This window comes from Talpa occidentalis, unplaced genomic scaffold (assembly GCF_014898055.3).
Source record: "Talpa occidentalis isolate TD23 unplaced genomic scaffold, MPIMG_talOcc4v2.1 talOcc4.15, whole genome shotgun sequence".
Lineage (NCBI taxonomy): Eukaryota > Metazoa > Chordata > Mammalia > Eulipotyphla > Talpidae > Talpa > Talpa occidentalis.
In genome coordinates, this window is record NW_023601543.1 from 85,555,372 (window position 1) to 85,578,359 (window position 22,988).

The 22,988-nt window shown below is 46.3% G+C and overlaps 1 protein-coding gene across 6 annotated transcripts in view; it reads left to right on the forward strand.

Moving 5' to 3' along the window:
- MID1 (midline 1) overlaps positions 1 to 22,988 on the forward strand; it is a 338,728-nt gene that overhangs the window by 209,863 nt on the left and 105,877 nt on the right. Inside the window, exon 1 of one of the 6 annotated variants that reach the window (XM_037512724.2) lies at positions 20,718 to 20,849. The exons of the other annotated variants lie outside the window; for them this stretch is intronic. The gene's annotated coding sequence lies outside the window, so the exon portion shown is untranslated. Of the gene's footprint in view, positions 1 to 20,717; positions 20,850 to 22,988 lie in introns of those variants that run through there. 6 annotated transcript variants of the gene reach the window in all.

The following is a 22,988-nucleotide window of genomic DNA, read 5'->3' on the forward strand; positions in this document are numbered from 1 at the left end:
AGAAGCATTTCAAACTGTACAGTAGTTTTAAGACTTCAAACTTTGAACCATAGGTAGAAAATGTAATTTCAAAAAGTGAAAAGCACTTCTGATGAGTTTCCGTGAAGGCCATGGAGTGCTGCTCGATTTGAAGTTATTGCGTCTTCGTGTTTAATGTCAAAGTAGATTCCTCCCTGTGGTTCATGATCTCCTAAAATACTCTGTGTGTTTTTTCAAGTTTTCCCATGGGCTCTTGTATAATGATAATTTTAAGAATCTCTGTATAAAGAGTAAGTATTTATCATTCCAATTTATATATATGGTTATATAATTTTTAATTCCAAAAGCCTGTTTTGACCTTTTGTCTCAATTACTTTGTTTTGTTTTGTTTTGTTTTGAAGAATAATGTAGTATTAAGTATCTTTACCTATGTGTTAATTAATGCTTTCCTTTTCATTTGCTAAATTGTTGCCTAAATGCTTTACAATTATGTAATCATAGACTTAGACTTTGAGGCATCCTCTTGATCACTTTTGAAAACACCATTCTTTATTTGGGGTGGAATCATCATAATTGTTTTAAACAAAAAATCTCCCCGACTGGGTTCCTTACTTTTTTTTTTTTTTTTTTAAAGATTTATTTATTTATTTATTTATTCGTTTATTCATTTATTTATTTATTTGTTTGTTTATTTATACAAGCACTGGGTACAGTCAGAAGCGCGGGAGGGTGAGAGAATTCACCAGAGCCAGAGCGGGGAGCAGAGCAGGCAGAAGGACCGAAGTACACTGCTGAGGGGAGCAGCGGGCGGCAGGAGAGGTCTGCGCGCCATGTGGGACCCTCGCTCGGTGGCCGGGGATCGAACCGGCGCTGCAGAGGCTGCGGGCAGCTTCGCAACCCAGCGCTCAACCGCTGCGCCACCGGGGAGGCCCCTGGGTTCCTTCTTATCACCCTAGCCCCAAAATACACACCACTGGGAGTGAAAGGTCTTTGGGCCCCTCTTCTAACCTTGTCCTATTTGAATTCCTCTTGTGTCACCAGCAACCCCTCCCTAAGGAGCCCCTGGACCTCGGCACAGCAGGCCAACCTCCCGAGCCCCTTCTAGTCTGGGACAGGATTGGTTTGCAGGTAGAGTTTGTCCTTCCATGAAATCTGTATGTCTCCCTATGGCTCTCACCTACGTTGGGCCCCCGCTACACAGCACAAAACACATGCAGTTACTCTGTTCTCTGACAGCACTTCAAAGATAAAGCTAACAGTGCCTGCTGGGGGCATTTTTCCAGGTTAAATATGCCCAGATGTGTTTGATTTGGACTGTATTCTTTAGGATCAAGCAATGCAAGTAAGTACAAATGTCCAACAGCTAAATGATCTGTTCAGGGGAGAGACTCACCTGATTGGAGGAAGGAGATCTCATTCAGTTTCTAATACCCAGTGACTTTAAAGCCACTATTTAAGACTCTAGCTGCCTAGATTCTAGGGCCTGTGCCTAACTTGCTTGGAGCTGGAAACAGTCTGTGCTGTGAGTGAGCCATGGCATGATGGCAGGCAGGTAGGTACTAAGAACAAAGTTGTTAATGGACACGGTCCATTTGTGTGTCTGATACTCCATGGGTATTGACAACATCTCGTTAGTGTATGTTATAGAACTCAAAATATTAATCAAATAAATGAGCCCTGGGGTAGAAGAGAAGGAAATAGGGGACAATAAGTAGGGAAAGAAGGGAAGGAGGATCAGGATCTTTCTTCAGCTATTTAGGGAGTTGAAGGCAACTTAAATTATTTTAACAGTCTTCAGAAATGACATCACTTTTACATGAAAGACTGAAAGTCTGGAAAAGGCACACAATGTGTTGGCAATAATGTGGTTAGGGGTTGACAGATCAAGCTTGCCTCTGATAAAAACGGAAGGTGAGGCCTCCAGCACAGTGCTAGCCCCTACCAGGCTCTGTGAGCATTTGCTGAGTCAGTGACAGGAACGCCTGAAGCCAGTGCTGTAAGGATCACTGTGGGTATCTTCATTATTTCAAAAAATTCAAAGGAAATTGTATAGTCATTGCTTTTCAGTGTTATTTTGATCAGATACTTTTAAACCTGGGGATCTGTGCAGCTAAAAGTGAGAGGGTTTTAAAAATATGCTAAGTGAGAGAGGCCAGCCATAAAGGACCGTGTATTATCTCATCTATTTATATAAAATGTCCAGAATAAGCAAATTTCAGAGAAACAGAAGGTACATTAGGGGTTGTGAGGAATTGGAAGGGAGACTGAGAGCACATGCTAATGGGCATGGTGTTTCTTTTTGGTGTGATGAGAATGTTCTGGAATTCAATAGAGATGCTGGTTATATAACTCTGTAGATACACTTAAAAACCATGGATTGTACAGTTGAATGGGTGAGTTAGTGATATGGGAATTACATTTCAATAACTGTTTTTAAAAATGATAAGCACAGTACCCATCATTTAAAAAAAAAAGTTACATAGATTTTTATCCCAGATTAAAAGTTTTTTATTCTGCATCTAAAAGGAACAAGCACCCGGCAAATGGAGGTGATTGGCACAGCTCTTAGATCCTGCCCTCCTCTCCCCACTCCCCAGTAGTTAGGGAAAAGAGTGTGTGTGTGTAACATGAGACTCCCCAGATCTGTGGACAAGCCTGCACTTTTGGGGGGCAGTTTCCAGCTGTCCTCATACCAGGTAGCTCTAGGCTAGGGCTCAGCAAAGTGCTTTGATAAGGCCATACCATACATAGCACATAGTCTGTGGGCCACCAGTCTGTCAAAACCACCCTGTGGTATGGCACACAGCAAACTGGGACACCAGGGCTAACAAGAAGCAGGTTTATTGCACTGGTGCTGGCTCTGTGGATTCGCATCCCAAGGCTGAGCCTGGTCTGTAGGAAGTCAAGGGCTTCTATACACTGTCAGTTTCTACAAGGTTCCAGGTGGGTTTGCAGCTGTACATGGTCAGATATGACGTGGCCACATACCAAGAGCTGAGTTGTGTGGTTGCATACCAAGGAGTGAGTAAAGGGTCAGCAGTCACGGGATTCAGGCCCATCTTGCTTCATGGTTCACATTGGAATACCAGGAACTAAGTTTCGTATCAGGAACTGAGCAAAAGGTCATTCATTACTCAAGCCCCCCTGAGCTGCTTATCTCAGGTCACTGTGTGTCAGCCGCACTGGGTCATAAACAACAAGTAGCCATTGGAGGTGACTGCCCTCCAAAAAGGCTGTCTTGATGGACACTGAAATTTGAATTTTACGTAATTTTCACATGTCACAAAGTATTACTCTGGATTTTCTTTCCTATTTTTTTTTTAAGATTTATTTTATGCATACAAGAACTGGGGGTACAGGGCAGAGGTGCGGGGGGTGAGAGGATTCACCAGAGACAGAGTGGGGAGCAGAACAGGCAGCCTGATTGAAATCCACTACTGAGGGGAGCAGTGGGTGAGACAGGAGAGGTCTGCTGCGCCATGTGGGTCAGCTCCCTGGCCGGCTGGGGATCAAATTTGTGCTGCAGAGGCTGCAGATTGCTTCATAATGAAGTGCTGTGCTTAACCCCTTGTTCCACCAGGGAGGCCCTGAATTTTATTTTGAACTACTTAAAAATGGAAAACCCATTTCTAGCTTGTGGGACACAAAGCAGGCGGAGGCGCTGGAGGTGACCTCAGTTGACCTGCTGACCAGTTTGCAAACCCTCAGCTTTAGGCGAGAGGCTTAGAAAGGTACTTTCCACTAGTCATCTGGTTGTTGTGAAGATGCTATACTCCTAAGCCAGTGCACCAGTTAAAGCAATAAATAATGCTTGCAGCAGACGTTATGTTTAAGAGCCGAGCTATTGAGAGAGCGAATTACAGCAGTCAACTTTATAGCAAATTACGAAAAATCAGCTAATAGAATCTAAATTTTCTAGAGTAGGGCCTCCCTGGTGGCGCAAGGGGTTAAGCACTGCACTGTGAAGCAATCCACAGCCTCTGCAGCACAAGTTCGATCCCCAGCCCGGGCAGGGAGCTGACCCACATGGCGCAGCAGACCTCTTCTGTCTTGCCCGCTGCTCTCTTCAGCAGTGTATTTCAGTCAGGCTGTCTATTCTGTTCCCCACTCTGTCTCTGGGGAGTCCTCTCACCCCCGCATCTCTGGCCTGTACCCCAGCTCTTGTATGCATAAATAAATAAATCTTTTAAAAAAATAAAATAAATTTTCTAGAGTATTTAGAGTATAATAATAGTACCTTGTATGGTTTGGAGAGTTTTATTTTTAAGTCGAGTAACTATGAATATTTTGAACATGGCCCATTAAGAAGTCTGCCAAGGCTGTGAATTTTAAAGCCCTGGGAATTTTTCATTGCCCCTGGCTGCTGGGTTTTAACAGCAAAGTTATTCATTAAGTTCACATTAAAAAAAATAATAAAACCATCAACAATGCTTTTTTACACTTTATCTGCATTTGATACACTTCCAGAAAGATGATCTTTAATTTGACTAATGAGTGCATCCATTGTTATTTTAATGACAAGTAATTTACAGAATGAAAAGCTCTTGAGCAAGCACAGATATTACATTTGCAAGGCAAAGTCCCTGATGTTCCAAGCTATGCAGGAGCAGTCAGTGTTAGATGGCTCGCATCCGAGGCCACCCTAGGGTACTAGGTCACGAAAAAAAAAAAAAGAATGCAAAAGGAAGAAGGCTGTTTAAAATGTGTTAGCCATTTTACATTACATGTTGTCATTTTATATTACATTTATCTGATTTGGGGGCTCCATGTTGAAGAACATGGAGATTTGGGGGAGGTCTGACCCACTCCCTGCAACCCTGAAATGTGCCCCTTGATTCTAACTGTCATCCAAATATTAGATCTATTAATTTCAGGAAAAATGAAACATATTCATGAGGATCATAAATTAGAAAATTCAGGGGAAAAATTCCCTTGTTGAGCTCATGAGGGTTCAGCCTAAACTTTACTCTGTAACTGATGTTTTGATGCATGAATAAGTGAAGCGTTCACTGAGGGCCTGATTCTCAGCAAGACCTTGTAGATATCCAAGGTGACTTAAACATGGGCCCAGGCCTCAGGGAGCTACTGTTCACTCAAGAACTTTACAGAAACCAATAGAAATAGCCTAGCAAATTTGACAACTGCAGAACTTTCTTCCAGAACCTGAAACTCACTTTCCTATTCTTGATCAGAGTAATGAATACAGCATCCTAATGTTAAATGATTGTTTCCATATGTACAGCATTTTGACCGTCAAAGTCTAAAGTCTAGCTTAAAGGTTAACTTTGTCTTTGTTCTTGTGACAGCAGAAGAGATAAAGAGATTATTCACAAAGCTACCTCCTGAAAAATTGAAAATGTTCTATGCTACTATTGCCTGTATTCTCACGGTGATAGTTAACTGTTTGCATATTCCAGTTTCTACTAAATGGGCCTTCAACATTTTTATTCCTCTGCAGCTCTATGAGTTAAATGTTACTTTTATTACTCTTTTACAAGTGAGGAGGAGAGGCCTAGAAAGATATAATATATGCAGCAGGTACCAGAGGTGATAAAATACTGGAAAACCTTCAAATTCAGCCACGACTCGTGCTTAATCCCCTTCCTCATCGCTGCACTTGATTGTGTCACTCAGCAATCACTGCTTCTATTTTCCCTACAGAAAATTTAGGAAAATTGAGGCATAGAAGATTATTCAGACTTCCATTTATCTTTTTACACAAGCCTTTGCACAACTCATTATGGGAGAATGAAGACACTAGGGACTTGGAGAGGCAGATCAAACATTCTAGATGTAGAAAGAAAAATTCTAAGCAGGTAAGACAATTCACGTGAAATGCATCAGATGGATGCGTGAGCTGGCGGTGATGCTAAGCACTAAGTAAAGCAGGGGGTGGAGGCTGAAAGGGTGGAGAGCAAGGAGAATGTGATCATTGGGTCATTAAGTGGAAGGTGATGAACATACCATGGCCCCCCGACGCCCCGGGGACACTTGATACGAGCAGAGTCAAGAGCTAGGACTTGGGGCCTCCCCGGTGGCGCAGCGGTTGAGCGCTGGGTTGTGAAGCTGCCCGCGGCCTCTGCGGCACCGGTTCGATCCCCGGCTGCTCCCCGGCCACCAGAGGAGGGTCCCACATGGCGCGCAGACCTCTCCTGCCGCCCGCTGCTCCCCTCAGCAGTGTACTTCGGTCCTTCTGCCTGCTCTGCTCCCCGCTCTGGCTCTGGTGAATTCTCTCACCCTCCCGCGCTTCTGACTGTACCCAGTGCATGTATAAACAAACAAACAAACAAACAAACAAATAAATAAATAAAACATGCCTCTATTAAAAAAAAAAAAGAGCTAGGACTTGATAGGCAGGATTGGTTGTAGATGCTCAAAGGGTTGCAAAGGTCAACGAGAGGTCCAGGATTGCAAGCTGTACTTGAACTGATTGTCATTGACCTGGATCTGTGACCTAGGATGCCACCCATTGGCATGACTGGTATAGTTGTAGAACAGAAGGGGAGCTGTTTTAGTTTACTTTGCTGTGTCACATGTCACCACAAACATACAGGTTAAAACCACACGCATTTGTTAGCTCCTGGTTCTGGAGAACATCGGTCTGGGTGGCTCCATTCTCTGCTTGGGGTCTCATAGCTCTGAGTCAGGATTGGCCAGACTCGGCTCTTGGGGCCCTGGGGAGAATCTGTTGCCAAGCTTACTTTAATTGTTGGTAGAATTCATTTTCTCACCATTGTAAGAGTGAACACCCCATTTCCTGGATAGCTGTTGTCTGGGGTCCATGGTCTCTTCTTAGGTGTCCCCCAAATTCCTTCTCACATGGTCATCTCCATCTTCAGAACAGCAGTGGCATATTTGAGTCTCTTGCCCAAGTGGGATCTCTCTGAATTACTCTCTGTCATCAGTCAGGAAAAGCTCTCAGTTTAAAGTGCCTGCGTGGTCTGGTCAGTCCACTCAGGCCATCGGAGGAGTGATGTCTCGCTTTCATAGGTTCTGGGGATGAAGGCAAACATCTTTGAACTGCCATTTTAGAAATTCTGCCTCCCACAGAAAGCAAGGAAGACTTTCAGCCTAGTGCCTTCCTCCAGTGCGAGCTGTGTGACCTGTGGTAGCAGCAACTTGTGAGCAGTCGGTCCTCTCTCTGCAGGGTTACTGGGCTGAGGAGAAACTACAGTTTTTCCTTCTTGCAGACACTTGCTTCTTCCTGCGAGGAAATCTGTCTTGTGGTGTTCTCATTGCTCTCTGACCACCTCCTGTGTGTTGGTGCCAAGAAACACTGCAGAACACATGGTCGGCGAGTTGGAGGCAACTTGAGGTTGCCGGGAAGAGGCCCAGACAGCACAAGAGGGCAGCACAGAGCAAGAGCTGGTGGCTCTTGAATGGCAGACTCGCCCCTCCGAGCCCTTTCAGAGGGGGTCTGCCCTTGAACATGGTGTCACCCACCATGGGTCGCCCGACTCCAGCCCCTCAGAGTCTTCAGTAAGAGCATGGCATGTGCAATCTGTACCGGCTGAGCCACATCACAACCGACCAACTTACTAACGATCTGCATCTTGGACTTCACTTTCTCTTACTCAGAAATGGGCTAGAACGGATTCATGGATGAGGCATTTCAGTGGAAAATCCATCTTTTGAGTCCCAGAGGGGGGAAGGCCGCTCCACGAGTCTGAAGTTGTCGTGCTGTCCGCTCCCCTTTTGAAACACGTTCTCCTAATCTCTCTCCCCATGAAATTTTAATGCCACAACTCTATGGTTATCTACTTTTGTATATTCTGTGCTTTGTGCATCAAAGAATAAGATTTCTTGCCACCGAGAGCTCATTTTCTCCCCCTCGGGGCCAATATCACCCTCATTGACAATGCGTGTTGTAATGGGAAAAAATAAATTGCTCGCATTTTAATCTCTATTAAATCTCCAGCTTGCATGGTCTATTTGATTTGGCAAGTGGCAGTAATACTTCAGTTGCACTAAAAGGTACTTAAGGTTAATCCCGAGAAATCAGAAGTCTTTGAACATGAAAAATTATCCAATATGTTATATTTAAAATAACAACTCACAAATCAAAATGTAAAGTCAGATCCCATTTGTGTGAATAAGATGTAAAGAAAAAGAACGAGAAAGATCAATCTATTGAATACTGCTTCTTAGTGGTCAGAGTCTTCCGTAGTCGCTTGGCTGTGGGGGAATGTTATAAATGAATACATATTACGTTTGTGTCAAGAAAAATACTATTAGGGCCTCCCCGGTGGTGCAGCGGTTGAGCGCTGGGTTGCGAAGCTCCCCGCCGCCTCTGCGGCGCCGGTTCAATCCCTGGCTGCTCCCCGGCCACTGGAGGAGGGTCCCACACGGTGCGCAGACCTCTCCTGCCACCCGCTGCTCCCCTCAGCAGTGTCCTTCGGTCCTTCTGCCTGCTCTGCTCCCTGCTCTGGCTCTGGTGAATTCTCTCACCCTCCCGTGCTTCTGACTGTACCCAGTGCATGTATAAAAAAAACAAAACAAATAAATAAAATACGTGCCTCTTTAAAAAAAAAAAAAAGAAAAATACTATTAGAAGAGTTAACCCTTCTTTTTGCCTTCCACTTGTGCGATTCACGGGCAGTGTCAGCTCAGTCAGTCACATGTAGAAGAACTATTTGGCATGCCGTTCCACTCTTAGAGAGCTCGAGAAGGTTTCATGCCCCAAAGCTTATTGTTGCCGCCTTCTTAATTCTGCCTGACATATATACATTATTTTCTGCAAAGAAACACCACCTTCCAGAGAGTGTTGCTTTTCTTCTAGCAAGGATTTGGTGTCCCCAGAGCCCCCTTAGTCCTGTTTGCTTTGGATATTTCAGGTGTTACGTAGGATTTAACTGTGGTGCGTCTTTAAGCCCTCCTTTTAAAATCATAAACTGCCTCTAATCTTAGAGAAACGTCAGGTTCCGCCTTTGAAAGGTTTGGGAACTTGACGTTGTGGAGCCCGGTGGGGGTGTCGGCTGCTTTCATTCAGAGCACCTTGTTCCAATTTACGTCGGAGGGAATTATATACAGGTCAGCGCTGAGAGCAGGTTATAATGAATGGGGTGTACAAGTGGAATTTTAGTGTTTCATAAAATAAAATGGAAATCACATGTACTTAGAACTGTTGTGTGTTTTAAAATATTTACATTCACTCTAGTAAACATTAATTATAACTGATATATTTCTCCTGTGAACTTGCTTACTGGGAGGTTAGAAGTACTGCTCCCTGAGCAGAGAGGATGGATGAGAAGCCAGGGTACGAACATTTTTAAGAGAGTGCTTGGGTGATGCTGGGGAGTGAGCCCACAGACGTACTCCAGTCCCACGTCTTTCTCCTCATGTTCTCCCATGTTTAAAGTGCCTCCTCTCCCGTGGCCCAGCTGTCAGCCCCCAGGGAGCTGGGAAGCGCTGTGCCTGGAAAATGCCCAAGTGGCTCTTGGTGAAGGCCCATGACTGCTTGTCAGTCTTCTGGAAGTTCAGAAATAGGCGAAGCATGACCGGAATCTGCCGTGTCCAGGTCTTTACATTCAGACTTGAGAAATTCCCAATTCCTTGCAGATGTAGCAGCCACACCGTGGAGGAATGAGCTCTTCAAGAGGCAGAGACTCCAGATCCTAAACTGTCCTCGGCCACAGGCCAACTGTGTGGCCCCGGGCAAGATGCCTGACCGCAGAGCCTCAGTTTCCTCATCTGCACAAAGATACGTGCTCTTAGGGCTTAAGCAGGGATTAGAGACAGGTGAATCAGTAGGTAGAAAAAAAAAATCTCAGATCTGGGTATGTGAAGGGATGGTCAAAAAAGGAAATTCAAAGATCAACCATTCAGATGTTAGCTGCATGAGCGCATTCCTTTTTCTTGCCTTAAAGTCTCCAACTCTCTTGAATAAATATTATTTTCATTAAGTTAACAATTCCTTACATACACACAGACATATATCTTTACTACTCTGTAATGAATAATCAACACAAATGCAGTAGCCCATCAGGGTGTCAAAGTTACCTAAGTAGCATGTCCTGAGACCTTTTGCATTTTTCTGAGGAAACTATTCAAGTGCTTAATGGAGGAACAACACCACAGAGTCAGCAGGTGAAACAGTCAACAGTTTTCCCTGATGCTGCTTCTGCAAAGGGTGATTCTAAATGGGGTGGGCTACTTGTCCAGACTCGCGACCAAGGACAGCTTAGCCACTAATCAACCTGGAAATCACTGATGACAGGTTTTGGAGCCAAATCAGCCCTGGGTCCCTGACAGTTCAGCTTTTGAGTACCCCGATTTAGAACATCTCTGCAGAACTTTGCAGGGTTTTAGGTCTATAATATTCTCTGAGGAGTCCTTAGAAAAATGAGTGCCTATGTTCTGGGTGTCATTAGCCTTCTTAAGGGCAAGACGTGGCAAAAAGATACTGAGAAGAGGCAGTGTCTATAGAAGGACAAAATGAGCAAGAAAGACCCACTGATTGTGGGCAAGGCAAGGTGTACTTTAAGTTGTAGATTAAGATCTAAAATATACATTCAGTACACATGTACTTAACATGTATGTGTTCAAGACATATTCGTTGATAAAATTTATACATAAATGAGTATGTTTATACCTTACAGTAAAGTCCTATTTTTAAGGCATCATAATTGTGCCATCTTCAAAATAGTCATTGTCCAGAAACACTAACACTGCCACTAAATTTGGCATCTTTGATCTACTAGAAGGAGATCTTCTGTGGGTCCATAAGAGAGAGAGAGAGCTGAGCCCTTCAGTCTCACTCAGTCCTTTATAGAAATCTATATGAAAGTCCTACTGTGTGCTCAGTGGCAAACAGTTACTGGTAAATAATAAGGTCTCAATATACATTAGATTTTGTCTAGTGTTGTTTTGAGGATGAGTGTATGGTAATGCCCTCCAGAACAGAGGTGTGTGTGTGTGTGTGTGAGAGAGAGAGAGAGGGAGAGAGAGAGAGAGAGAATGCACGAACCCCACTTCCCCATCTTCCCACATACAATGCAAGATATTTGTAATTAGAAATTTTAGCTAACATTTTCCCTCTCGTGCACCCAGTCATTCCTTCTACAGTAACCTTCATGTGAGACGAGAGCTCTCTTTCCGTTGGGCAATATGGCATTATTTGGTCATGAGAGTTTCATGGTGTACAATTCTGAGGGAAACTGGAACATGAAGGCTAAGACCGGGCTGGCGTGGGTGTCACTGCATTGGAGAAGGAAGACATTTGGAGCCAGTTTGGAAATGCCATTATGTTTCGCCAAACCTGCAGCCTGGAACTTCCTCAGTGACTTTAAATATATACATTGAAGAAATTTACATGATCCTTAATTTGTGTTCATGAAATTGACCAGAAGTACTATATTAAATATGTTTGGTTTTTCACACTTATTGAACACCAGCTAGAAGAGGAGGAGATTTTGTCATTTCCTTTCGAACACACACACAAAACCCTCCACTTCCCCGAATTTTGCCAAGAGAATCAAACTTCTCTCTTAACCACGGTTTTCCACACTATAATTTTCCAAGAGATTCGTGAAATTCAAGGGGGAAGGTGATGTTATGGAGTCATGTGAAAATTCACGGTCATGGATACAAATGTCTGTTCAACTTGATCTTGTAAATGTCCTCTATGATCAAAACAAAAAAGATCTTTTTAATGATGCGCTCAAGAAACAACAACGTTTGGAATTACCTAAGAACCTTCCGCTGGATCCAGTACGTGTCTGTAACCAGACGAGTGAGGTGGATTCAAGCATTTTAGAAACATTTCAAAGAAGACTTCAAAAAAATTTCCATTTGGGGCTCAGCTAACCAGAAAATGCAGTGAACCAGAACTCTCCCTTTCCCAGAACTTCAGTTCACTGCAGTTGAATAAGCCCGGGGGACACCTGGAATAAGGACGGTGGTGATTTTTTTAGGTTTGGATTTTAATTATCACCACCCCCCATCACACACACACACACACGCACGCACGCACGCCCGCACGCACGCACACGCGGAGGTGCAGGGGCACCGCTGGCTCCCGGCAGAGGGAGGTGTTCATGCTTGAAGAGACGTGCGTAGCCAGTGCGCTCACTACCCGGGACGTCCGTCCTCCTCTTTCAAGCTCGCGCTTCCCTTTCCAAACTGTCATTTAGGTCTGAGAACTGTTCTCCTAGAAAGAGAGCAAGGCTTTCTACCCTGTGTCTTGAAGTCGTGCACAGAAGGACACGCATGTGGTAGAGCCCGCCGGGAGGGGGCATCACAGCGTGCCCAGGAGCACCGGCCCCGAGGAGCAAAGCCTCCAAGTAGCAGGGCGGCCGCATGGCCTGGTTTTTGTTTCATTTTTAACTCAGTTACTAAGCAGGAAATTTTGTTTGACTAAGACGACGCCTCTCTGGATTTTCATTCAGCACTTTTGAAGACCGCTGTTTTTCCCATGGGCACAGAGACACCCCTACACCCGGTTCCCATCAGCCGCTCATCATGTGTGCCGCGGTGGGTGCTGAGCAAGACGCAGGCGCGCGGCGGGTAAAACAGCAAACGGTTCCCGAGTCGCCGCTGGGAAGGACCTGGGAATGTGCCCGCCACCCCCCAAGGCGACCATCACCATCTCCCTCATGTCGTGGTGGGGTCTGGATTTTGTTTTCTTTCCTTTTGCTTACCCAGAACGGAAGAAAGGCTGCGGACCACCGTGGCTAGCTGGGGTCTTGTGAGATACGGGGGGAGAAAATAGAGGGTTTGGAGTTCAGCTCCCAGGGGCTAACGTGCATAAAGGCCCTGAGCTTAATCCTTGGAGCTGCCAGTCAGGATCACGAGGCAGAAGCACCCGGGCAAAGAATTGCTTCTGGATGCTGCTGGCGGGGCGGAGACGGGGCGCTCCCCCTGGACCACCTGGCCCGGGATGTTTTGGCACTGATGTTCGGGGGCGGCCGCCTGGCCATGGCTCAGGCACAGCAAAGCTCCCTTTTGGGAAGTCACCCGGCCAGCATTTTGCACACTTTGCCCAGAGCCCCGGGAGCCAGCGATTTCCCAAGCCGGAGCTAAGGGAGAAACAGAACAGCGCTGTGAAACGAGTATTTGCATCCGCTTACGAGAGTCACTTGAAGGAATGTGGAATGGGAAGGATAGATCTCCACAACCGGCAGAACTGTTTGGAACTGTGCCCTCGACCAAGTGTCTCTTGATTTAAACAGGGACCAGCTGAAGACGCTGCCCCAACGAGCGAGGACCCAACATTCACCGCAAGCGTCATCAGTCAGACTTTCAAAATGGTGTTTTCAAAAAGACACTGTTTTCTCATGTGATTGCGAACATCTGTCCAGGTAGCATTCCTGTTTATTATCAAGATAAATATCTCTACCTGAAGATCGTTCAGCTGCCTTGAAAGTCCACTGTTCTCAAAGCTGGACATCTTTTCATTCGTGGATTTAAGCCCTAGGCTGCCTCGAGTACCGAGTCCTTTCAAGGTCATTTTTTCGTGTATCCCAAATGCCAGATTCTTATATAAATTTATTCAATGACAGGAGGAAATGTACAAGATGAAATGTGCACTTATTCGCATAAAATGAAACTTTTTTCCTTTAAGTTTCACGTAACCCTAAGCAAACAAAACAACAGAAAACCCTTTGAGTCTCGTCCCTAAAATCACACCTTTTCCTATTAATTCCAAGGAAATGTCTTGAGTTTCCATTTTATAAATTATGTTTCAGATTTCTCTCAAAGGTACAAGGAAACATATTTGGGTAATAAAAAAAAAATCTCTCTGAGATTAGCCTGCCTTGGGGGCATCTTTTAGAAGTCTGCAGAAGCCTTGTAGTATGCATGCCATCTGCCTTCCTGTAGATCACAAACATACATTTTTTACGTTTTGGGAGTAGAATTGTCAAGCCTCCAAAGAAACCGTTCAAATGTCCTTTTTTTAGCTTAAAAACTCACAGGGTGGGGGATAGTCAGGCAGCCCTTAGGCTGCCACTGAGGATTTCTATCACCCTGGGGTGGCTGGCATCCACCTCTGCTGTCCTGCAGTAGCCACGCTGGACCCTCCCATAGCAATCGCCTAGGAGGTGGGCCCCCTCTGCCCCGCCTTCCGGAGACGGGCTCTGAAGACCCTGATCTGGCCGCTGTTGCAATTTATCTGCCAGTGAACTTACTTATTCTGAGCTACCTTTTGCTATTGTCATATTCTTCACAAGACAGAGGGCCCGTCCGGTTTAACTTCTCTTTGATTCTCCAGTCATGAAGCCCTGCCCACCCACTCATTTCCCCCCACTCTGCCCCCCACAACTTTCCTTTTCTTTCCTGAAATCCCCTCTCCTAGAAAGCTAAAAGCAGATACACACAGATAAAAGCCACTCTTGAAATGGCTCTTCATTTCCTTCCCACCCTGACGATGCCCTCAACCGCATGTCCATGGTTACTTCCAACGCGGGGCTGGCATCCTGCCTTCACACACTCAGCCAGGGAGTCTAAGTAGTCCTGCTTTTTTCATCCATCCTGTGATTGTGACTCCCCCCCCGCCCTCGGATTTCACTGCTAAAATACAGGGGGGTCATTCCCTTTCTATAGTTCATCGCTTTGCCTTTTCATTAAGAAATAGCAAAAGTTGGATTTTAATGACTTTGGAAAAGAAACCACTCCTTAAGGAAATCTGAAAGTAAACATTTAACAACTTGAGAAATGACATCACAACTGCCCGAAGGCTGCAAAGTTTTATGCTGAAATTAAGATGTTCTGGGCTTGATTATTGGCAGAGGAAAGGGCCAAAATATCAAGCAAGTCAGCACAGATAAGGGTGGAAATCTGTTCTTAGCCATCGCTTATCACCTCATTCTTTTCATTTTTTTTTTCTCTTTATGTATGGCTCTTTGAAATACGCCAGTGCTTTCCCAGCACCCAGCACAGCCCTGGCACCCAGAAAGAACGCAAAACTACTCACTGAGGGAAAGAATAATCAAAGAAGATGCTCTCTGGTTTTACTGCTAAAAGTCATTTTAAGAATTTTTAAGAAAAGATTTATTTATACAAGAACTGGGGTACAGGCCAGAGGCACAGGAAGGTGACAGAATTCACCAAAGGCAGAGCGGGGAGCAGAACAGGCAGATGGACTGAAAACACTGCTGAGGGGAGCAGCGGGCGAGTCAGGAGAGGTCTGCTGTGCCATGTGGGTAGCTCCCTGGCCTGCCAGGGATGGAACTCGTGCTGCAGAAACTGCGGACAGCTTCATAGATTGCATCTTAGCCCCTTGTGCCACCAGGAAGGCCCCATTTTAAGATTTTTTTTTAAGTTATAGCACAATGTTATTTCAACTAATAAAATTTTTTTAAATTTAAAGAAAGCCAAATTGACATGTGTATAGGATTTCTAATGCCTTCAGAATATTAAAATTAGCTTATTCTTCCAAACTCTTAAAAATGAGTTTAGGTCAAGGTCAAAGAGGAGTTGAAGTGGCAGAGCAGATTTGGGACAGACAAGGAAATTATTACAGACTCTGAATATTTGGGCAGAAATCTAAAGGTGATGCCAACCTGCTCTCTGCCAGTCGCCCTGGCGCATCACCTGACCTTGGAGGGTGGCAGGGATGCGGAGAGGGAAGCTGGTGGGAAGGGGTGTGTCCACGCCAGCCTGCTCCTTTCACGCCTGATCTTCCGTGACTCGAGGGTCATTCCGTGTCAAGTGGAGTCTCTGCCAGAACTGCTGGAAAGCCCAGGAGGGATCTGATTTCTAGCGACCCCTATGGTCGGACGTCCAGGAGGCAACTGGAGCTGTGTCTCACGACGCACAAACATCCTGTCTTTGATTTAAGGGCCCCGTGTCTCTGCCAGCACCCGTGAAGCTGGTGGACTAACTGCTTAGCTTGCAAGCAGGAAAAATCTGAAACCCTCACTGCTCTTGATAGTCTCACTTCCCCCTCTCAGGCCACACTCCCGTATTTCCTGCAAGATCAAAAAATCCTTTCATGGGATTCATATGAGACAGGGAGACCTTCGGTGGGGAGCATGGAGCTAAAGCCCACGATCACGGTGGGGGACCCAGTGGTAATGAACGGAGGCCTGCCAAAGTCTCGGGAGTCGATGAGTTTCTTGAAGAGCAAAGGAAAGCTGGTTTATTTATTATTCAGATACTGTTCCTTCCCCTAAGAGCCACTCCACAGACATGTCTGAATAAACGGATTTACAGCCTGCCTGCTCCCAAAAGTGGTTTGAAGAGATCTCCAATAAAAAATACAGATAACGAATTTATTCAAAGAAGAGCAGGAAGAGGGGACTCGGGACAAGAGCAGAAGGACAGGGAAGTGACAGTTTGGGCAGGCACTTAGAGACGTTGCCTCACTTAACCCGCAGGGGACCCTCCGAGACTGCACTCATTGTCCACATTGTACAGATAAGGAAGCTGTTTGCGATATGAGGACTCTGGGAGCACAGTCTACGTGGGAAGCGGCCTCCTGTCCGCCTTGCTAGGAAATGGCAGAGCCCGGGGTTGAACTCTGGTTTATCTGGTTTCAAGGTACAGATTCAAGGTACAGATGTCATTGCACGACATCACACCGGTCGCCTCACCCCCAAACTAGACCAAGGACAGTCGGGCCAACTGAGCTCAAGGTTTAACCCCAAGCTTCCCGACAACACACGCCAGAGACAGCTGGACGAAGGAGGGGTCGGGGAAGGGAGGACGGATCGTAGCAGGACATGGAGAGGAGGAAAGGGTGTCTCCGAGCTAGGGTAGATTATTTCCTTTTCTGAACCCCTTTCGCTTCGACTGCAAGAGTAACGGTTGTAATTCTTATGACGCGATAACTCCGCCAAACTCCACGAAGTCAGATGATGTTTTGTGAGGTGGATCATGCTACTATTGGCGTTAGCAGAATTTGGCTCAGAAGAACAGTAGCAGGTGATACAAGTAAGAGGACAAAAGTGACGTGTTCGACTACGCTAGCTGGTGGCTGGGACACCCACCTTCGCCCCCCCGGGGGCTCTTGAAAGCTCTTTGTGAAGGTTGTATTTAAAATGTTAAGTTAAAGTGGGTTTACGTGGAGAGAGACGTTTCTATTGGTACAGAATCCATTTCCTTCGAACTAGAGGCCAAGCTCAGCTCTTTTGTAAACCAGTTTCCTTGGTGAAGGATGGACTTAGCCTCAGGGGCGACCACAGGGGCTTTGGAGCTGGAAGCCCAAGCCTGAAACCCACATCGGTCACACACCGATGCTAGGTCAGTCCAAAGGGAAAGGACAAACAGTACCTGTTTTTGACAGAGCAAAACGTAGATCTGGACATTTCAAGAAGTGGATCCGGGGTGGGAGGGAGTGATTTGGAAATGGGTTTCATTTTAGGATACTTTAAATGGTGTGGGGGCGCCTCCACGCTCGCCCCGTGTAGCCACAGGCCCAAAGCTCTCTTGCTGCCTGGAAAACGAGTTGGTCCGTGAAGACTTCAGTCTGGTCAAAGTATTTTTGCTTGAATTTCTCCCAAGAAGCCTCCCGCCTTTGTTCCGCACAGACGCTCGGTTCCGACGCTGTTCTTAATATCCTGCTTGCGTTTGTCGGCGCTGCCCGTTGTCCTTTTCATTGCCACGTCCGCATCGCTCCCCCTCTCCTGGGGTGCTTTACAAGAACAATTCTGAACAAAAGAGTCGCTCCTCTTTCTGTGGCCTTAAAAAAAAAGGCTCCGTCCCCTGGCGGCCGGGCTCCAGTGAGCACGGGACACGGTGACGGGAGTGATGGGAGCCGTCAGCCAGGAGTCGAGAACAAGTGTTGCTTTTCTTTCTTGTTCTGAGATCGCAGAGTCGCTTCAGGGCATTGTGAGCACAAGGTTTTTGTGCGGGGGAACTTTGAAGTTGAGAGCAAAAGCAATTTTCTTTAAGAAAAAGATCGCCTTTGAGAGAATTTCCCGCCCCCTCAGACGGTGTAACACTGTCTCTTGGCCGCAAGTCATGGCTCCGCGGAGTCGTTTGTGTGGTTGAACTTGAGCTTTCCAGTGTTCAGAGAGCGACCCTAAATGCCCCACTGGCCACCATCAGTGGCGATTTATTGATGCACTTGTCCCGGGTGGACAGTAGGTGGAGAGGAGCGGGCAGCGCTTTCCAGGTGGACTCGGCTTGCTCCCCAAACCGTCTCTGACCTCCAGACACTGGACCTCCCTTGTCGTTTGGCTAATTTCCACGTAACCTTTTTCAGATTTTAGTGGCTGTTTTTTAGAAATGCGTGTTATACACAAGTTTCTGATTTTGCCCAGAGGAAGGGCTGTGCAGTGACACGGGAGGAAGGCTGTGACTGAGGGCTTTGTGAAGAGCCCATTCCATCAAGTCCCAAGTAATTTCGCAAAGGCACTTTTGAGTACATGTGTGCATGCATATACACGTACACATGTTTATATGTGGCTCCAGAATCTCATTCCATGGTGGACATAGATAGGGTTTTATATGGGCATAGAGTTATGTGACTGTCTCTAGAAATGCTTATCGAACTATAAATACACTTGGGAAAACATTCCAGGAAGGCGACTAAGTGCTTTTCATCTGTGGCTGATTTCACAGGAATCAGCAGCTTTTATTTCTGCCACCAGCATCACCACCACCACCACCACCACCACCATCACTATCACCTCCACCACCACCATCACCAGCACCAGCACCGCCACCACTATCATCACATCACCACCACCACCACCACCACCACCACCATCACTATCACCTCCACCACCACCATCACCAGCACCAGCACCGCCACCACTATCATCACATCACCACCACCACCCACCACCACCACCACCATCACTATCACCTCCACCACCACCATCACCAGCACCAGCACCGCCACCACTATCATCACATCACCACCACCACCACCACCAGCACCAGCACCAGCACCAGCACCAGCACCAACACCATCACCACCACCACCACCACCACCACCAAGCCTTTGGTCCGCTCTCCAGAAGGGCCAATTTAGACTTCCGTAGGGAAACTAGACTTCACAAGTTCTCGCTCTCTTCTCTTTCCAGTGTGCTATCTGTTGAGATCCAAATTCTTTCCTGATACCCAGGACAGCACAGATCTGGAAAACATGTCATTTTCAATATAACATAAAAATGGGGTCCTTCTGCCTTTAAAACTGGATGCTTTTTAAAAAACAGAAACCGTGAAAGCTAGGAAATGTCTGAGACCCTCTGGCAGCGGGAGATTTCTTGCGGCGGCCGTCAGGTCATGCTCTTTTTTGAAGATTCTAAAATTTGTTGTTGTTTATCATTTTCTTTTGTTTTTTTGAAGGGTGGAGTCAATATTTGTTTCCTGACATTTCAGCTCGAGATGTGCAGCTCATTTTCCACTGCCACCCAAACGCGGCCCAGCCGGGCGTGCTGAGCGCTGCTTTAAGCAAGGCTCTCCCCTCTCTCGGGGAAACTTTCTTTCACATTCCGTTTGATGGTGTAAGCATGCCTCTTCTGTGGACGGTGAGGACCTGGTGGGGAAGTCATCTGTTTGTGAAATCGAGAGCCCCTTTGTTTATTGTTAAAAGGAAAATGAAAAAAAAAAAAAGGAAAATGAAATTATGATGTGTAGACACATAAGCCAAGAAAATATATGTTTGCATTTTTATGTCCAAACATGTGAAACTCTTTGGTTCACGGCACAGCGGTGGCTTGAAAGTAGGCCTGGTGATGGGCAAGCCCCCCTCCCCCAGGACAGCTCCCACCTCGTGGTCCAGAGTGTTCTCAGACACCTTCCCCGGTGACTGCGTGGTTCCTGGGCTGGATGGTGCCCTCAGCATGGACTTCACTTTCTTCTCTCCTTTTCCTGCTGACTGACTTGGGTCTTGTTTCTTGTCTTCATGGTGATAAGAAGCGTCCTTGAAAGAAGTGCAGTGCTGGGCAACTTCTTTGTGCTCCTGGTCCGACCACTTCCCCGTCTTCCTTTTGACAATCAGTTGCTAAAAGATTACTTTCCATTCTCAAGTCACGTTTTCTTTGCCATCCTGGATTCTGCAGTTCGGGGCCCCCGTCACAGGTTGGCTGTGGGTGTCCACGTGTGTGCTGTAGGCACAGACTTGCCGGGCGGGCGCTGTGTCGGTGCCAGGCATAGCTGATGCATGTGCACCATATACGCATCAGCGTAACTGTGTGTGTGGTGTGTGCAGGCAGATGCACATCGTTCATACACAAGAGGATAGATTGCCACTCAGAGCTCTGTTTTTGGAAGGAAAATCACCCGCTTTATCGTGTCTGTACAAGAATCCATCTTCCTGATGTAACATTAAGAAAAAAACTTCTCCCAGATATAATGTTTAGTGCGAACATCGACACAAAGTGATCAGTGTATCGTATGTGGAACCCCCAGCGTGACGGGGTAACATGTTCAGGACGCCGCAGGGGCCAGAGTGTGAGGGAGTCGAGTGCCCCTTGGTGACCCGGAGCTGGCCTGGCGGCTCCTGTTGGCAGCCTGGCCAGCTGGCAGTCAGCACTCAGCTGAAGGACGCTGCCCTGCTGCTGGTGCCTGCGGGTAACGAGGGGACCGATCCCGGCGCCGAGCCAGCACTGGGGGGCTAGGTGGCTGGGCGCTGACCTGCCCCAACCTGCCTTCCCATTTGTGTTCAGTTGAACACTGTGTGGGCGAGGACACGGGAAAGTCACGGCAGGTCTGTGGCCAAGGCAGTTGCACAGCAAGAGGGAGTTTTGATTCTTCAACTCAGCAGCCTGGCGGGGTGGATGAGGTGGAGCTGGCCTTCCTGGAATTGTCGCGTCGATTTTCCTGTTGTGTTTCACTGTTGACGCTCTCAGACACACAGGAGCGCTCCGGCACTGCCGCCACCCGCCATCTGGTCTCGGTGGCCCGCCTGTCATTTCGTGGGTCCCCATCCTCTGCCTACGGCGATGTTTCTTCAAAAAGAACTAGGGTGCAGTCCGTTGGTGGGTATGCAAGGCAATCTATTTGTAAGAATCTGCAGAGATGCTGGAAGCTATTAAGGACAAGGGTGCTGTTTCCTGCTTTTAACCTCTTTCTCCGTCTTTCGGTAGAACAGATTGTGTTTCTGAGACTGTTGAGGGTGTTTTGCACTGTTCAGACAGAAGGGAATCGGGCCGTTGTTCTGGAGAAATCAGGACCGCTTTTATGCTTGTGATTTGTGTGGCTTTTTGCTTGTGTGCTTGTGGACTTGAACTCCAGAAGGTGCATTTCAGCTTTCTGTTGAGTACGTTTGCAAGAGTAGGTTTCAGTGAAAATAACCAAACGGTGTGACCTAGCCTCCATTTCTCCTTAATTTTTATCATTAAAACCTTCATATCCCTGAAGACATCTGCCCTGCTTCCAAGCGCTTCTTTTCAGGAATGTTCATTCATTATTAATCAGGTTGCACGGTCAAGGGAGTCTGTGATTATTTTAAAGAATGTCCAAGAGATCCAATTACTAAAAAATGAGCATGTTACAGACAGATGGGAAGTACAGAAAAGGTTTTATGAACAGTTTCATTCAATTTGCACGAACTCCACCAGGTGGGTGTTTGGTGAAATCCAGTTCTCTGGCTCCCGCTTAAGTGTCAGATAGCATGTTAACTTCAGCGCGCCTTTAAGTAAGATGAAATGGCAAGTTCTTCAAAGTATCTATTGTATTAAGTAGTTATTTTACAACTTGAGGCTAGTGGCTCAGTGCTTACCTGCTTGTCACTTTTTTTTTTTTTTAATCAGTCCCTCCGATCCCCTAAAATGTGCTTGGCAGGAATTCTTGGCTGGCTGTCACTGATCAAGTGAATGAATTGAAGTGTGTTGACATGGGGGGTTAACTGCAGTGATGGTGGAGAGGCATGACCAACAGAGTTAGGGGAGCACTTTCTCCCCTACCTGCTCCTACTCTACATATTGTTCATCCTGTCTCTTTAAGAGCTAATTTGCATTTTGACTGCTCTCTGCCATAATTTGGCGGTGGGAAGTAGCCTGTGTTGTGCTATCAATTTCCAGCCTTGCCGAATGCCATTGCATTGACTCACCCACTGCCCTCTTGCTGGCTCCTCAAGCCTGTCAGCCCTGCCTCAGTGTATGTTGACTGACTCACCTGATCTCAAATCAGGGTACTAACCAGGCTGCAGGAGCACTTGGGGAGTGTGTCTGTGCTGTGGTTTTTCTAACTCCAAGTGAAATACTAAACCCTGACTGAAGATGCAGACGTGGAGTATGTACATTGTTATTTAACATACTTAGGGGGTGAATTCATCTTGGATGTTGCACCCGGTTTTGATTGAGTTTCCGTTAGATAATTTTTTGAGTTGAGAGATGATGATCCTCTGAGCAGACAGCAAGTCTGTTGGAGTTTCGTCCCAGCTGTGAACCCGGCCTCACAAACGAGGTTGATTTCCAGTGCTGTACCGTTCTGAAGTTTTGAATCATCTGAAAGTCTGTATTCCTGCTGATCTGAGATAGAAACATCATTCCACAGTCCTGAAAAAAGCCCTCCACCATGGCTCTGTAATAGGGATAATCTCAGAGCAGAAACCCAGACGGCATTAAGTCAACTAAATCTTAATTACCCATGTGAAGACAGGGGATCGGAAATTGACTTGATCATGTTTCTGAAATTTAAGACTCTTAAGGAATTAAATTTCTTCAGAGCATTTCTGATGTCTGTTTTTCACAACACTTTTAGGAGTTTCCTTTTCCAACCCGTTTTTATGTGGCTCGGTTTTGACAGTGTGTTTGTCAACTCAGATTTGTTTTGGTAAATTTAACATTGAGCTTAGTTTCCATACCGCAGCGGGCATTTGGGGGGAAATTGGAGGAAGCCCCTTGGGAATCATCGGGGCAGTGGCCAAGAGCCACCTGTTATTAACCATTGACCACAGACCACCCAGTGCTGGGATCCAAGTTCATTGCTTGGTCTAGTGACTCATTAATTTCCCTCATAGCCATGGCTTTCAGAGGTGGACAAAGCAAGGGACTGAAAGTAAAACTGTCGGTGGCTAGAATGCATGCTCTTTTTCAGACACTCCAAATTAGACAGCTGATTCTTTTTCATGGAGTGGAAGAGGTACAGGCGTGTCGCTTGCAGACGTGACATAG